This window comes from Eretmochelys imbricata, chromosome 23 (genome assembly GCF_965152235.1).
Source record: "Eretmochelys imbricata isolate rEreImb1 chromosome 23, rEreImb1.hap1, whole genome shotgun sequence".
In the NCBI taxonomy this organism is placed as follows: Eukaryota; Metazoa; Chordata; order Testudines; family Cheloniidae; genus Eretmochelys; species Eretmochelys imbricata.
Genome location: NC_135594.1, coordinates 15,796,879 through 15,813,015, shown reverse-complemented (window position 1 = coordinate 15,813,015; position 16,137 = coordinate 15,796,879). Strand labels below are relative to the sequence as shown.

Sequence of the window (16,137 nt, the reverse complement as noted above, 5' to 3'; positions counted from 1 at the left end):
AAAACGGGCTTGTTTTCCCCCGGCTGCTGTCCTGCCAAACTCCTAGCCCACCCCATGGTGCAAAGATCTTTCCTAATCAGCCCCCAGGCACAATGCCAGCCGCAGATACAACAGGGCTGCTGACCCAGATCATGGTGAGCGTCCCAGCAGGGCTCTCGAGCTTCTAATGGGACACTCCCCAGAGCTAGGTGCATTTTAATCCATCTGAATGCAAGGTTTGCCATCTAGGAACTAGGAGGCCAAGCCAGACCTACACAGTGGGGGCTGGGTCCCGGAAAGCAGGGCTCTGGGAAGGAGCTAGAGCAAACAACTCAACATGAGTTGATCGCTTGATGATTCCCTGCTCTGGTCTTTTCCTCTGGGGCACCTGGCACTGGCCACTGTTGGCAGACAGGACCCTGGGCTAGATGGACCTTTGCTCTGACCCAGTCTGGCCGCTCTTATGTTCTTATGAGGGGTTGCAAGTGCTTTGGAGGACAGGATTAAAATTCAAAACGATCCGGACAAACTGGAGAAATGGTCTGAAGTAAATCGGATGAAATTCAATCAGGACCAATGCAAAGTTCTCCACTTAGGAAGGACCAACGGGCAAGGACTGCCTAGGAAGGAGCACTGCGAAAGGGATCTGGGGGTCAGAGCGGATCAGAAGCTAAAATATGAGAGAACAGTATGACACAGCTGCAAAAAAAGCGAACCTCCTTCTGGGCTGCAGCAGCAGGAGTGGCAAGCCAGAGACGAGGAGCGATTCGTCTGCTCTGCTCCGTGCTGATCTGGTCTCAGCTGGAGTATCGGGTCCAGTTCTGGGGGCCACATTTCAGGAAGGATGTGGACAAATTGGAGAAAGTCCAGAGAAGAGCAACAAAACCGATGAAAGGTCTAGAAACCATGAGCTCTGGGGGAAGATTGGAAAAACGGGGTTTGTTTAGTCTGGAGAAGAGAAGACTGAGGGGGGCACGTGAGAACAGTTTGCAAGTACGTAAAACGTGTTTACAAGGAGAAGGAGAAAAATTGTTCTCTTTAACGTCCGAGGACAGGACAAGAAGCCATTGGCTTAAATTGCAGCCAGGGCGGTTTAGGTTGGACATAAGGAAAAACGTCCTGTCAGGCTGGTGTAGCACCGGAATAAATTGCCCAGGGCGGTGGTGGAATCTCCGTCATTGGGGAGTTTTAAGAGCGGGTTGGACAAACCCCTGTCAGGGATGGTCTAGATAATACTTAGTCCTGCCATGAGAGCAGGGGACTGACTAGACGATCTCTTGAGGTCCCTTCCAGTCCTGATTCTGTGATTCTATGAGTCGTTGTCAACGGTTTGCTGTCAAACTGGGAGGGCGAATCTAGTGGTGTCCGTCCTGGGTCCGGTGCACTCCGGTATTTTCATGAATGACTTGGCTAACGGAGCGGAGAGCCGGCTCCTAATCCCTGCAGGTGACTCTCCGCGGGGTGGGGTGGCCGGCACTTTTGTGGCCGGGGTTAGGGTTGAAAACGACTTGGACAAATCGGAGAATGGCTCTGAAATTGAGCAGGGCACATGGGACAAGGACCAAGCCCAACGTACGCTTCCGAGAAAGGAAAAATCAAACGCACAGCTGCTGGCCGCATCGCCGACGGGGGGTGGGAGGTTCCTGCGGGGGACAAATTGAATCCGAGCCAGCAGTGGGGTGAAGTGTGGAACAAGCAAATCTCTTCCTGGGGGGGGATCAAAGGAGGCTCGTTCACCTGGCTGGTGGGGAAAGGTTCAGAAACTGGCCTGCTTGGCCTGGGAAAAAGCCTGACGGGGGATCAGAGAAATCTGTCCCAGGCTGCTCCGAATAGGCCGGAGATCACTCGTTCTCCGTGCCCGCCAAAGGCAGGAGAAGCCGGGACGGGCTGAACGCTCCGCATGGGAGGTTGAGATGAGAGATTAGGGAAAAGGGTGAGTCTCCTACAGACCTCCCCGGCCCCAGTTGTGCTCTCTGTTCCCCCTTGAATCGGGGACTCGGGATCCCAATGGAGGAGGAAGGGAAACCCCACACAATACAGCAGCACCCAGGCTTGGGGGTTTCTGAGGGTGGGGCGCCCATTGGAAGGTGTATAAGCAACAGGGCGCCCCCGGCATTCGCCGGCTGCGTGAGGGGCAGAACGTCATGCTCGGAAAATAATCAGAACATAAGACCAGCCGTATGGGGTCAGCCCAGTGGTCCGTCCAGCTCAGGAGCCTGTCTCAGGCAGTGGCCGGTGCCAGGTGATTCAGAGGGAATGAACAGAATGGGGCAAATATTGAGTGACCCATCCCCTGTGTCGGCCAGTCCCAGCTCCTGGCCATTGGATATTTAGGGACACACAGAGCATGGGGTTGCGTCCCTGCCCATCTTGGCTAATCGCCATCGATGGACCTACCCTTCAGGAACTTCTCTCATTTTTTTTATGAACCCCATTCTACTTTTGGCCTTCCCAACATCCCCGGGCAAGGATTTCCACAGGTTGACTGGGTGCTGGGTGAAGAAATCCTTCCTTCTGTCCGTTTTAAACCTGCTGTCTATTAATTCCATCAGGTCACCCCAGTTTTTGTGTTATGGGCAGGAGTAAATAACACTTCCTTATTTACCTTCCCCACCCCAGTCATGATTTTATAGACCTCGATCATCTCCCCCTTAGTCGTCTCTTTTCCAAGCTGAAAAGTCCCAGTCTCATTAATCTCTTCTCATACAGCAGCCGTTCCAGACCCCTCATCATTTTTGTTGCCCTTTTCTGAACCTTTTCCAATTCCAATCTATCTTTTTTGAGATGGGGGCGACCACATCTGCACACAGTGTTCAAGGTGGGGGCATCCCATGGATTTATATTGAGGCAATGTGATATTTTCTGTCTCATTATCTGTCCCTTTTCTAATGGTTCCCACCACTCTGGTCACTTTTTTGACGCCACGGCACACTGAGTGGATGTTTTCAGAGGACTCTCCACAAGGGCTCCAAGATCTTTCTCGAGTGGTAACAGCTAATTCAGACCCCATCATTGTGTACGCATGGTCGGGATTCTGTTTTCTGATGGGCATCACTTGGCATTTATCAACACTGAATTTCATCTGCCATGTTGTTGCCCCGTCATCCAGTGTTGAGGGATCCCTTTGTAGCTCTTCGCCGTCTGCCTGGGACTTAACTATCCTGAGTAGTTTTGTATCATCTGCCAACTTTGCCACCTTGCTGTTCACCCCTTTTTCCAGATCATTGATGAATATGGTGAATAGGCCTGGGCCCAGTACAGACCCCTGGGGGTCACCACTATTTACCGCTCTCCAGTCTGAAAACTGACTGTTGATTCCTAACCTTTGTTTCCTATTTTTTAACCAGTTACTGATCCATGAGGGGACCTTTCCTCTTATCCCCTAACAGCTTACCTTGCTTAAGAGCCTTTGGTGAGGGACCTTGTCAAAGGCTTCCTGAAAGTCCAAGGACACCATATCCACTGGATCCCCCTTGTCCACATGGTTGTTGAACTCAGCCCTGATTGTTGGCACAGCTGGGGGCAGGGAACAGGATGTGGGTTCTTTCCCCTCTTGGGGGCGCTGATCTGGCCCCAGGATGGGTTGGACTGGCTGGCTCAGGGGGGACAGGGAGTAGGATATGGGGTCTTTCCCCTCTAGGGGGCACTGGCTCTGACCTGGCCAATTCAGTGTGCAGGGGACAAAGGGAGAGGCTGGGGGTAAGCACCCCAACTCCTATTCACAGCTCTTCAGAGAGCCCCCAGCTCCTGCTGCCCCTCAAAACTCGCCCCCTAACTAAAAGCAGAATTGGCTGCACCGAGACTGCAGATGCTCATCCCGGGGGTGAATAGCGCTAACGAACCCCACGGGGCCCGCGCTAACGAACCCAATTAGTGCTAGGTCCCCTTGGTGCCCGAGCCTCACCCCGACCCTCCCATGATTAATTAGCTAGAGCCACAACCAAGGAGCAAATGAGAAAATTTGGGACTCAGGGGAGGAGTGAAAAAGTCCAGAAGTTGCTGTGAGTGGAAAGAGTTTGACAGACATACAGCTCCCGACACCCCTGCCCCATGTCATGTGGGGGGCCAGGAATCCAGATACCCCCACCCCATATCACCCAATGGGCCATGGATCCAGATACCCCCACCCCATATCACCCAGGGGGCCCGTGGATCCAGATACCCCCGCCCCATATCATGCAGGGGGCTGTGGATCGAGATACCTCCGCCCCATATCACCCGGGAGGCCATGGATCTAGGTACCCTGCTACACCCCTGGGTAGTCGTCTTAGTGTTTGTCTACATGGGTACACTCAGGAAATAGTAAACAAAATCCTTGTAATTGAATTATTTAAACCAGATTAATCTCCTCTATAGAGAGCCCCTGGTTTAGAACTAAAGTGGCCTTAATTCTGTTTAATGTAATTCAGTTAATTAATGGAATTAAACTAAACCACATTAAATCTGAATTAAAATGCCTCTTCTCAACTAAATTAAGGCCACTTTCATTCTGTATGGGAGGGTCCACAGAGGGGATATAATGCGGCTTATCTAATCCACTTTCAATCCACTATCTTGACTGGAATGGTGTATTGTGTGTGTCCTAAAACGTGAGTCTATCTGCATCCAGCGCTGCCAGCAGCGACCCGAGATTGCAATGCCGACAAGCGATCCCCAAGTTGGTCGGACGGAGAGCTGTGTGCTGTTATGGCTCAGGTGAACGAATTAGTCTGGTACATCAGGAGAACGCAGAGAGACACCCAGTTCAGAAGACACTGCTGTGCTTGTCTTCTGAACGGAGGGTCATAGACTCATAGAAGATTAGAGTTGGAAGGGACCTCAGGAGGTATCTAGTCCAACCCCCTGCTCAAAGCAGGACCAGCCCCAACTAAATCCTCCCAGCCAGGGCTTTGTCAAGCCGGGCCTTAAAAACCTCTAAGGAAGGAGATTCCCCCACCTCCCTAGGGAACCCATTGGAGGGCTTCACCACCCTCCTAGAGAAATAGTGTTTCCTAATATCCAACCTAGACTTCCCCCACTGCAACTTGAGACCATGGCTCCTTGTTCTGTCATCTGCCACCACTGAGAACAGCCGAGCTCCGTCCTCTTTGGAACCCCCCTCCAGGTAGTTGAAAGCAGCTATCAAATCCCCCCTCATTCTTCTCTTCCGCAGACTAAACAATCCCAGTTCCCTCAGCCTCTCCTTGTAAGTCATGTGCCCCAGCCCCGTAATCATTTTTGTTGCCCTCCACTGGACTCTTTCTAATTTGTCCACATCCTTCTTGTAGTGGGGGATCCAAAACTGGACACAGTACTCCAGATGAGGCCTCACCAGTGCCGACTAGAGGGGAACGATCACGTCCCTCGATCTGCTGGCAACGCTCCTGCTAATGCAGCCAACCTGCTCTTGAAAACCTCCAATGACAGCGATCCCACAGCCCCCCTTGGGAGCTGGTTCCGGAGCTGACCTAGATCTAGAGTTAGAAAGTTTTTCCTAAGGCCTTATCTACACTACCAAATTAATTCGCCCTAACTCATGGTGGCATCCAGCTGCCACAATAACTCCATTGCTCGTACGAGTCCACACGGGGTTTCTGGTGTCAGCCAGAGCGCTTACATCGATTGCATTGTCAGTGCAGTGTGTTGTGGGACCGCTCCTGGACGCAGCATCGCCACCAACCCTACGCTGACCTAACGTCCCCGTCTGTGACTCTACGCTGCTCGCGGGGGAGGAGTTGTTAAGTCAGCGTGGTGGAGCGGTTTACGTCGGCAGGAGCAAAATTGAAGTGTAGACACGTCCATGGTTAGGTCAACGTGAGCTGCCTTGCGTTGACCTATCTCCGTAGTGTAGACCAGACCTAAGATCTAACCTCTATTTCCCTTGCTGCAGATAAAGCCCATTGCTTCTTGTCCAAAATTCAGCAGACACGGAGAACACTTGATCCCTGGCTTCTTTAGAACAGTCCTCAACAGATTTGCAGACTGTTATCAGGTCCCCCCTCTGTCTTTTCTCCAGATTAAAGATGTTCCGTGTTTTTAAGCCTTTCTGCCTTGGCCACGTTTGCTCAACCTTGGATCATTTTGCTGCTCTCTCCAATTTGTCCACGTCTTCCTGATAGCGTGACGCCCAGAACTGGACACAGCCCTGTTCCACTGCTGAGGTCTGAACTTTGTAAACTTTCATAAAAGACCTCGCTTGGTATATTTTGACAGTATAATCACATTGGATTCAATCCATTGGTTTAACTGCTTATATTGAGGGGTGGGGGGGTGGTTCCACCTCTTGCTGGTCTGGGAGACCCAGCTCTGGAGTAGACATAACCGAAGAGTCACACTTAGCCAGACAAGACATATATTTTGTAACATGGCCATGAGCCCGTAACCAGAGAGACAAGCGATGCCTGAAACAGCCCGATGCTGGTACAAGTTGGCCAGGTCTCAGAGTAGCCGTATAAGAACGGCCAAACTGGGTCACATCAATGGTCCATCCAGCCCACTGTCCTGACTTCCAACAGTGGCCAGGGCAGATGCTTCAGGGGAATGAACAGACCAGGGTAATTGTTGCGAGATCCATCCCCTGTTGTCCACTCCCAGCTTCTGGCCATTGGATGTTTAGGGACACCCAGAGCATGAGGTTACATCCCTGACCATCTTGGCTAATCGCCACTGATAGACCTACCCTCCAGGAACATATCTCATTCTTTTTGGAACCCAGTTCTACTTTTGGCCTTCACAACATCCACTGACAAGGAGTTCCACAGGTTGACAGTGCGTTGTGTGAAGAAATACTTCCTTCTGTTTGTTTAAAACCTGCTGCCTGTTAATTTCATTGGGTGACCCCAGTTTTTGTGTAAAGAGAAGGGGTAAATAACATTTCCTGATTGACTTTCTCCTCCCCATTCATGATTTTCTAGACCTCTATCATATCCCCCTCTTAATCATCTTTTTTCCAAGCAGAACAGTCCTCCTCTGTTTAATCTCACTGCATCGAGCGGATGTTTTCAGAGAACTGGCCACGATGCCTGAAAACACGTGTCAGGCCCGCGGTTCTCGAGCGGTGAGGTTGCAAATAAATAATCAGCAGCAGAGACAGAAGTGGAGTTGTCTTTCGTTGCTGGTTTCCTTCCACGTTTCATGTGCATTTGTCTTACATTTCCAGTGCTTAACTGCTTTGCCTTCTCTCCATAAAAGGTGAACAGGATTTTTAATGGGGTGTTTGCCAGGGGGGTTAGGCAGGCTGATGGCTCTGATACCGAACCCCAAACTGTGTTTAACACCGTTTAATGTGGGACGGTGACAGGGTCACATCTCTGGGCCCGTTTATTCCATGGAAATTACTCCAGCATTGGGGATCTAGAACTTGGGGCTTGAGGGACCTAGAACCTTGTCAGGGACCTAGAACCTGTATTTTCCATAAAAGTTTAAAAGGAATTTTAACAGGGTCACATCTCTGGGCCCGTTTATTCAATGGAAAGTAATCCAACATTGGGGATCTAGAACATGGGGCTTGAGGGACCTAGAACCATGAGCTCTGGAGCTGAGGACCGGTCAGGAAATGCACGATGACTGAGGAGGGGAACCACACTTGGAGCTGGCGCTGTGAGTGCCAGTTCGAGGAGGGCTGGAGTGGGTGTGTCTCTCCAGCTCGAAATGTAGACTTACCTGGAGGAGGAAGGAGCACTGGGACCTGTACATGGGGCTGCCCTCCAAGGCTTGGAGCCTAAAGCCCAGAATGGACCCTGACATGAATGAGGATTCAGAAGCTAAAGCTCCTGGCATCTTCTGCCAACCTCAGAGGTTTGGGGGCTTCTGAGTTGACGGTGGGAGCCCACTGGGGGAACATCCTGGGGCAGAGGCGGGCGGGCTGGCAGTGCCGGGGTCCAGGGCTGCTGGGAAGTGGGCGGGAGAGGACTCCAGCCCCTCCTGAGACCTCATTAAGGCCTCCCCAGCTCGGGGGAACAAGGAGCTCCCAAGGCACCAATCAGGACTTGTCTGCCTGGTTTTGGGAGGGGCTGGAAAGGAGTGAAATACCCCCACTGGCCACCCAGCCTGGCTCTTTGCTCCTCTGCAGGGTGAGAGATCCGGGCCCCAGTGATTCCCCCCCACCGCCACTCCCCCTGCCCCGAGAATGCTGGCCAAGCCCCGCCACGCAGCGGAGAATCTGAAATCAGGTAAGCAGAGGGTCGGGGGCAGGGGGCTTCGGATCAGCATGGAGGGTCTATCTCCTGGCATCAGTTGTGGGTCACTCCACTATGACATGATCTGGAGGATGGTGTGGATTGCACTCTCAGCAAATTTGCGGATGATACTAAACTGGGAGGAGTGGTAGATACGCTGGAGGGCAGGGATAGGATACAGAGGGACCTAGACAAATTGGAGGATTGGGCCAAAAGAAATCTGATGAGGTTCAATAAGGATAAGTGCAGGGTCCTGCACTTAGGACGGAAGAACCCAATGCACAGCTACAGACTAGGGGCCGAATGGCTCGGCAGCAGTTCTGTGGAAAAGGACCTAGGGGTGACAGTGGACGAGAAGCTGGATATGAGTCAGCAGTGTGCCCTTGTTGCCAAGAAGGCCAATGGCATTTTGGGATGTATAAGTAGGGGCATAGCGAGCAGATCGAGGGATGTGATCGTCCCCCTCTGTTCGACATTGGTGAGGCCTCATCTGGAGTACTGTGTCCAGTTTTGGGCCCCACACTACAAGAAGGATGTGGATAAATTGGAGAGAGTCCAGCGAAGGGCAACAAATATGATTAGGGGTCTAGAACACATGACTTATGAGGAGAGGCTGAGGGAGCTGGGATTGTTTAGCCTGCAGAAGAGAAGAATGAGGGGGGATTTGATAGCTGCTTTCAACTACCTGAAAGGGGGTTCCAAAGAGGATGGCTCTAGACTGTTCTCAGTGGTAGCAGATGACAGAACGAGGAGTAATGGTCTCAAGTTGCAGTGGGGGAGGTTTAGATTGGATATTAGGAAAAACTTTTTCACTAGGAGGGTGGTGAAACACTGGAATGCGTTACCTAGAGAGGTGGTAGAATCTCCTTCCTTGGAGGTTTTTAAGGTCAGGCTTGACAAAGCCCTGGCTGGGATGATTTAACTGGGAATTGGTCCTGCTTTGAGCAGGGGGTTGGACTAGATGACCTTCTGGGGTCCCTTCCAACCCTGATATTCTATGATTCTATGATTCTATGACATTGACTCCCACCCGGCCTTCCCCGCTGCTCTAACCACCAGACCCCACTCCCCTCCCAGAGCTGGGCAGAGAACCCAGGCGTCCTGGCTCCTGGCCCCCCCCTGCTCTGACCACAAGACCCCACTGCTCCCCACCACCCCAAGAGCCCGGGACAGGTTGCCAGAGTCCAACACCGAGTTGCTCCTGGCATTTTCCAAACCTCGGCTCCGCTGCTAACCTGACTCCCATTGGCAGCCCCACACCCTGGCCAGCCCAAGCCCCTTGTCCCCAGGCCGGATGCTCTGACTCCACAGCTCTTGGCAGAACCCCAGCAATGTGCCAGCCCCCCAAAATGGGGCCCACTCCTCCTTCAGGGTCGGCCCCACGGCCTCCCCGCCTCTGAGACTGAGCCCCCGAGCTCCGGGCCTCCTGCTCCACCCCGGCAGCTCTGCCCGGTGTGTCCAGCTGAGACAGACCCCTGGTAGAGCTGGTTACCCCCCTTCAGGACCACAGGCACCCCAGGATTTGCTGCAACCCCCCGCCCCGCCTTTTCCAACCAGAGCCTGGTTTGCTGGCCCCTGGCATGCAGCCTCGGGGGTAGTGTGGCTCAAAGAGAGGCAAGAAGGTTAAAGCCTCGGCCAGCCATGTCAGAGCATCTCCCAGCCGCACGCTGGTGGCCCCGTGTCTCTTGATCCTTGTCGTCCAGCCCAGCCCTTCATCCCTGTCCCTTCCCCGGACTTCCTCAACAACCCGCTGGTTGGGCCCCAGACAGCCAGACGGCAGCCCCCGCTCCTGGCTCCCGCACCAACCCAGGGGCAGACTTAACCCTTCCCCCCCTTTGCCCGCTGGCCAGCAACACAACACCCAGAGGGAAACTGAGGCGGCATCCCAACGCTATTACAGACTGGTCCCACCGTGTCACAACTCTGTAGACAGCCTGTGGGTGGAGGGCACCGCCCCGGGAGGTGGTTCGAACCCCTCCCGCGGCCTGAGCAGAGACCCCACTGAAAAGCCCCACTCTTATTAATCTCTCCTCATACAGAAGCTGTTCCATACCCCTCATCATTTTTATCGCCCTTTTCTGAACCTTTCCCAACTCATATATATCTTGTTCAAGCTGGGGGCGGACGGGATTTACATAGAATCATAGAATATCAGGGTTGGAAGGGACCTAAGGAGGTATCTAGTCCAACCCTCCGCAGGGCCGATCCCCAATTTTTGCCCCAGATCCCTAAATGGCCCCCTCAAGGGGTTTAGCAGGCCAAGGCTCAAACCACTGAGCTATCCCTCCCCCTGATTTACATAGAGGCAATAGGATATTTTCTGTCTTATTCTCTCTCCCTTTCTTGATGGTTCCCACCGCTCTGGTCGCTTTTTTGATGCCGCGGCACACTGAGTGGATGTTTGCAGAGAGCTCTCCACGACGACCCCAAGATCTTTGAGTGGGAACAGCTAATTCAGACCCCATCATTGTGTACGTGTGGTCGGGATTCTGTTTTCCGATGGGCATCACTTGGCATTCATCAACGTTGAATTTCATCTGCCATGTTGTTGCCCCGTCACCCAGTGTTGAGGGATCCCTTTGTAGCTCTTCGCCGTCTGCCTGGGACTTAACTATCCTGAGTAGTTTTGTATCATTTGCAAATGTTGCCACCTCGCTGTTCACCCCTTTTTCCAGATCATTGATGAGTACGTTGAACGGTGCTCGTCCCAGTACAGACCCCTGGGAGAGAAAGAGAGAGAGAGAGAGAGAGGCCCCTTTAGCAGATTTCAGGATTCACACAGGCCAGAGAGTGTCCCCCACAGTCACCCCGAGAAAAACGGCCAGTGATGGAGAACCCACCGCGCCCCGGGGGACATTATCCCCAGGGCTCATGCCGCTCGCCACTAACAACGGATGCCTTACTTCCCGTCTGAACTTGTCCAGATTCAACTTCCAGCCCTTTGGATCAGGCTCAGCCACCACTATTAAATCGTTGTTCCCCACGTCAGTACGTACAGACGGGATCCAGTCACCTCTTCACCTTCTCTTTGTTCAGCTCAATAGTGGGAGCTCCTGGTGTCTCTCGCTCTCAGGCAGCGTTTCCAGCCCTTTAAATCATTCTCGGGGCTCTTCTCTGACCGCTCCCCGGCTGATCAACGTCCTTCTTGAAAGGTGGCCACCGGAAACGGAGGCAGGATCCCAGCAGCAGCCGCACCAGGGCCAAATCCAGAGGTCAAATCCCCGCTCTGCTCCGACTCGCAATTCCCCTGGTTATACATCCCAGGATGGCATTAGCTCATCTGGTCCCAGCGTTGCACTGTGATCTCCCATTCGGCTGATTGTCCCCCCCATGACCCTCAAATGTTTTCCAGCATCCCTGGGCTGAGACCCAGGGCTGGAAACACGCCCACACGACGACGATTCCTGTTGACAGTCACATTTTGAGATCTATCAGTTAGCCAGTTTTTAAACCCATTGAATGGGGCGGGGCAGGGTGTGTGTTTATTTCATATCCTTCCAGGTTTTTTTAATCGCGGGACCAAGTCAATATCCTCACAGACGTCTAAGTCTCGGACATCATCAGAGCCGTCCCCTTGAGTAACTGGACTTGGAATCTCATCTCCAGACGATTCCAAGTTAGTGCGACAGGGTCTCTCCTCCGTAAACCCAGCCTGGGGCCAACCGTCAGTTCCCCACGGCTCCAACCGGCTGAGCCAACCCCACGCCAGCCCCCCCACAGGCTTGGGGAGCCTGGACCCAGCCCCCAGCCCTGGACACTGGGTCTTCAGCGATATGCCCCCACCACACACACACCTGGCTTGGTCACATTGTTAGGCTAGTGCTGCCACCCAGTGGCCGTCCCCCCTAAGTGCAGCCCCAGGGGCGGGGGTGGGGACGGGAATCCAGTAGTGGGGGGATGGGATGGAGGGGGCAGAAATACTCAATGGGGCAAAGCAAAAAGGTTCAGGGACTTCCACTCATCATGGAGAGTGGGATCTAGTGGGGGGAGGGCTGGGAGCCAGGACTCCTGGGTTTTCTCCCCAGGTCTGTCACTGACCTGCTGCATGACCTAAGTGAACCCACTTCTGCTCTTTGTGCCTCGTTTGCCCCTCTCCCACCCAGTATCGAATGGGATTGCCTGTGCTTTGAAGGAGGGACTGTCTTCTCCTGTGGGTCTGGGCAGTGCCCGGTGCGATGGGGCCCAGATCTCGGTTGGGGTCTGGGCAGTGTCTGGCGCGACGGGGCCCTGATCTCAGTTGCTATCACTCACTGAAGGGGTGGATGGAGTATTTAGATGGCTAGATGGATGGAGGGATGGATGGGTGTGTGGATGGATGGAGTATTTAGATGGATGAATGGAGGGATGGATGTAGTATTTAGATGGCTAGATAGCTGGGTGGATGGAGGGATGGAGTATTTAGATGGATGGAGGGATGGATGGTTTGTTTGTAGATTAGCGGATGGATGGAGGGGATGGATTCCTAAATTCCTAGATTCCATGGCCAGAAGGGACTGTTGTGGTCACCTAGTCTGCCCCCCGTATAGCCCAGGCCAGAGCCCATCCCCACCGTAATTCCCAGGGCAGAGCTTTCAGAAAAAAATCCCACCTTGATTTCCAAATGGCCAATGATGGCGAAGCAACCGCGACCCTTGGGAAATTGTTCCTCACTGTTCAAAATTCATGATTTATTTCCAGACTCAGTTTGTCCAGCTTCCACCTCCAGCCATAGGACGGGGATCCACATTCCTCTGCTGGACTGATGGGGGCCCATTAGTAAATATTTCCTCCCACACGTTGGTACTTCTAGCCGGGGATCAAGTCACCCCTTCACCTTCTTTGCTGCACTAAATAGACCGAACTGCTGGCCTTTCTCACTTGAAGGCAGGTTTACTGATCACTTCACTGTTGTTGTGACTCTTCTCTGAGCCCTCTCCAATTTTCTAAGATCCTTCCTGAACTGTGGGCATCAGAACCGGATGCAGGATCCGCAGCAGCGGTCGCACCAGGGCCAAATCAAGAGGTCAAATCAAATGTCTACAAATGTTGTCAAATCAAATCAAATGTCTACATTTAATGGATGCCTGGATGGGATGATTAGTGGATGGATGGGTAGTGTGAAGAGTGGATGGGTGAATAGATGGACAGACAGATTGGTAGTGTGAACAGTAGATGGGTGAATAGATAGATTGATGGACGGACAGGGTGATCCATGGATGGATGAATCGATGAGGTGATTAGTGAATAGATGGATGGATGGATGGGTGGATGGATGCGTGGATGGATGGCTAGAGTGAAGAGTGGATGGGTGAACAGATGGATGGATGGATGGGTAGGGTGAAGAGTGGATGGATGGATGGGGGTGTGGGGGGGGGTTGGAAGGATGGATGGGGTGATTCGTGGACAGATGGATGGAGGGATGGAGGGATTTGTGTGTAGATTAGTGGATGGATGGATGAACAGATGGGCGGCTGGCTAGACAAATGGATGGATCTCCTTTCATCCATCACCCACACTCTCAGCCGTATCCCCATTTCTTTCCCTGATCAGGCCCATGGACAGCAGCAACGGCAGTGTCCACCCTGACTTCCTCCTGCTGGGGCTTTCCAGTCGCCCCGGCCAGGAGCACCTGCTCTTCTCCCTCTTCCTCTGCATGTACCTCCTCAACCTGCTGGTCAACCTACAGATCCTGCTGCTGACCCGCTCCGACCCCCGCCGGCACGGCTCCCCCATGTATTTCTTCCTCAGCCACTTCTCGCTGGTGGACGTCTGCTTCACCTCCACCACCATGCCCAAGCTGCTGGCCAACCTGCGCGCCCGGCCCCAGGGCATCCTGTACACCGGGTGCTTGGTGCAGATGTGCCTCTTCGTGGCCTTTGCCACCCCCGAGAACTTCCTGCTGGCAGTCATGGCCTGGGACCGCTCCCTGGCCCTCTGCCGGCCCTTGCGCTACGCCGTCCTCCTGAGCCCTCTGCGGCGCCGGGCGCTGGTGGGCACTGCCTGGCTGCCGGCCCATCTCCACTCCCTGCTGATGCCCCGGCTCTCCGCCCGCATTTCCTCTGCGACTTCCAGCCCTCGGTGGCCTTGGCCTGCTCCCAGAAGCAGCTCAACGAGCCACTCCGCTTCTTGGAGCGGGGGCGTCCTCCTCATCAGGCCCTTCCTCCTCATCGTCCTCTCCTACGCCCGCATCCTCCGGGCCGTGCTGCGGGTGCCCGGGAGGCGCGGCAAGGCCTGCGGTGCCCACCTGGCTGTGGTGGGGCTCTTCTATGGCACCGCCATCGGCGTCTACTTCCCACCCCTCTCCAGCTACTCTGGGGACGGGGACAAGCTGGCCTCGGTCACGTACACCGTGGTCACCCCCACGCTCAACCCCTTCATCTACTGTCTGCGCAACCAGGACATAAAGGCCGCCCTGCGGCAGGGCCTAGACAGGCTAAGGGGGGCGTGGTGGGGCTGGGGCAGGGGGTCAGGAGAGGTAAGGCCAAAGGGCAATGGGGGAGGGCTAGGGCTGGGCTAGGGGAGGAGGTGGGTCTCTGTGGGGCTGAGGGGCATGTCCTTTTGGGGGGTGATGCATGTGGGGGGATAAAGGGACATGGCCTGTGAGGTGATGTGGGGGTGTGTCCTTTTGGGGAATAAGGGGGCATGTCCCTTTGGGGTTGAGGGGTGTGTCCCTTCAGTGGGTGTGTCCCTTTGAGGGTAGGGGCGTGGTCCTTGAGTGGGCGTGTCCCTTTGGGGAATGAGGGGGCGTGTCCCTGGGGGGATGAAGCCTGTGTCCCTTGAGGGGGTGTAAATGGGGGGAGCCATGTCCCTGTGGGGTGAAGGGGCATGTCTCTGGAGGGAGTGAGTCCCTGTGGGTAGAGGGCGGGTCTCTTGAGAGGGCACGTCCCCAGTTCAATTCCGGGAGCTTGCCGAGTCGCGGTTCGCCATGAGCGTGTCGATCCCTTTTCTTTTCAACTTTGGCACGACATTAAATCTCTCTGCCTCTTTCTTGCCGCTTCCCGAGGTCAGGGCCGGCGCCGTTCCCGCCTCTTGGCCAAAACTCCTGATCGTAAACGGTCGCGCAGGTTGGTTTCTCGGAGGCCCACTGATCTCCGGTCCGTGGACCGAGTCTTCGGTCGCCCCCTCGGTTGTCATTACAAGAGCCGTCCTACCGACAGAAATCTCTGGTCTCCGCTGGATCATAGTACGTTCAATTGAATATATATGATGGGTACACGGATGTTACGCTCTGACACGTCCAGGGGCCTTCGACGACCACTGAGGTGGGGCTACATCCTCCCCAATTTACTCTGGCGTGACTCAATCCTTCCTCAGAGGTTGCTGAGAATTCACTCCAGGTTTACTCTGTGCTTCCTCAGAGCTTCACTGGTCTTCACTCGACTTGATCCGACTTTGCTTGTCCCTTACTCAGACTTTGCTCTGTCCTTACTCAGCCGTTACTCTGCTTTTCCTCAGCCCTTGCTGAGAGTTTATTCTGGCCCTAGTCAGGGCTAGTCTATGCAGCCAGAGCTTTGCTGGGACTGCTAGCGTCACCCCAGTGAGCTTGTCTGCCAAGACACGCCACCGGCTCCCAAGCAACATTCACAAGGTTGATAAGAACACTGCGGGGTGAGGGGGGGACGACGGGGACTCTCTCCCGGGAAGCTGGGACTCTGAAAATGATTCGGTGGGAGGGGAGCAGGGTCTAGTGGTTAGAGCAGAGAGGGCTGGGAGCCAGGACGCCTGGGTTCTCTCCCTAGCTCTGGAAGGGGAGCGGGGTCTAGTGGTTAGAGCAGGGTTAGAGATCTCGTCCTCTGTCCTCAGCCCCCACCCACCCCCTGACTGAGCCCCCAAACCTGCCCCCTAAACTCACAGACTGCCACACCTGATACAGGGAACCAGGACTCTCCCCAACTCTGGGAGGGGAGTGGGGGCTAGTGGATGAGAGCAGGGGGGCTGGGAGCCAGGACACCTGGGTTCTCTCCCCGGCTCTGGGAGGAGTGTGAGGACCAGTAGGGGTGGGTTTAGGGTGACTGGCTGGCTC

At 54.2% G+C, this 16,137-nt stretch overlaps 1 protein-coding gene and 1 pseudogene across 1 annotated transcript in view; one reads left to right on the top strand and one right to left on the bottom strand.

The window, feature by feature from the left end:
- LOC144278920 (olfactory receptor 1E5-like) overlaps positions 1-16,137 on the bottom strand; it is a 35,226-nt gene that overhangs the window by 5,549 nt on the left and 13,540 nt on the right. The gene's annotated exons all lie outside the window — the stretch shown is intronic.
- Positions 13,669-15,311, top strand: LOC144278849 (olfactory receptor 1f45-like; annotated as a pseudogene).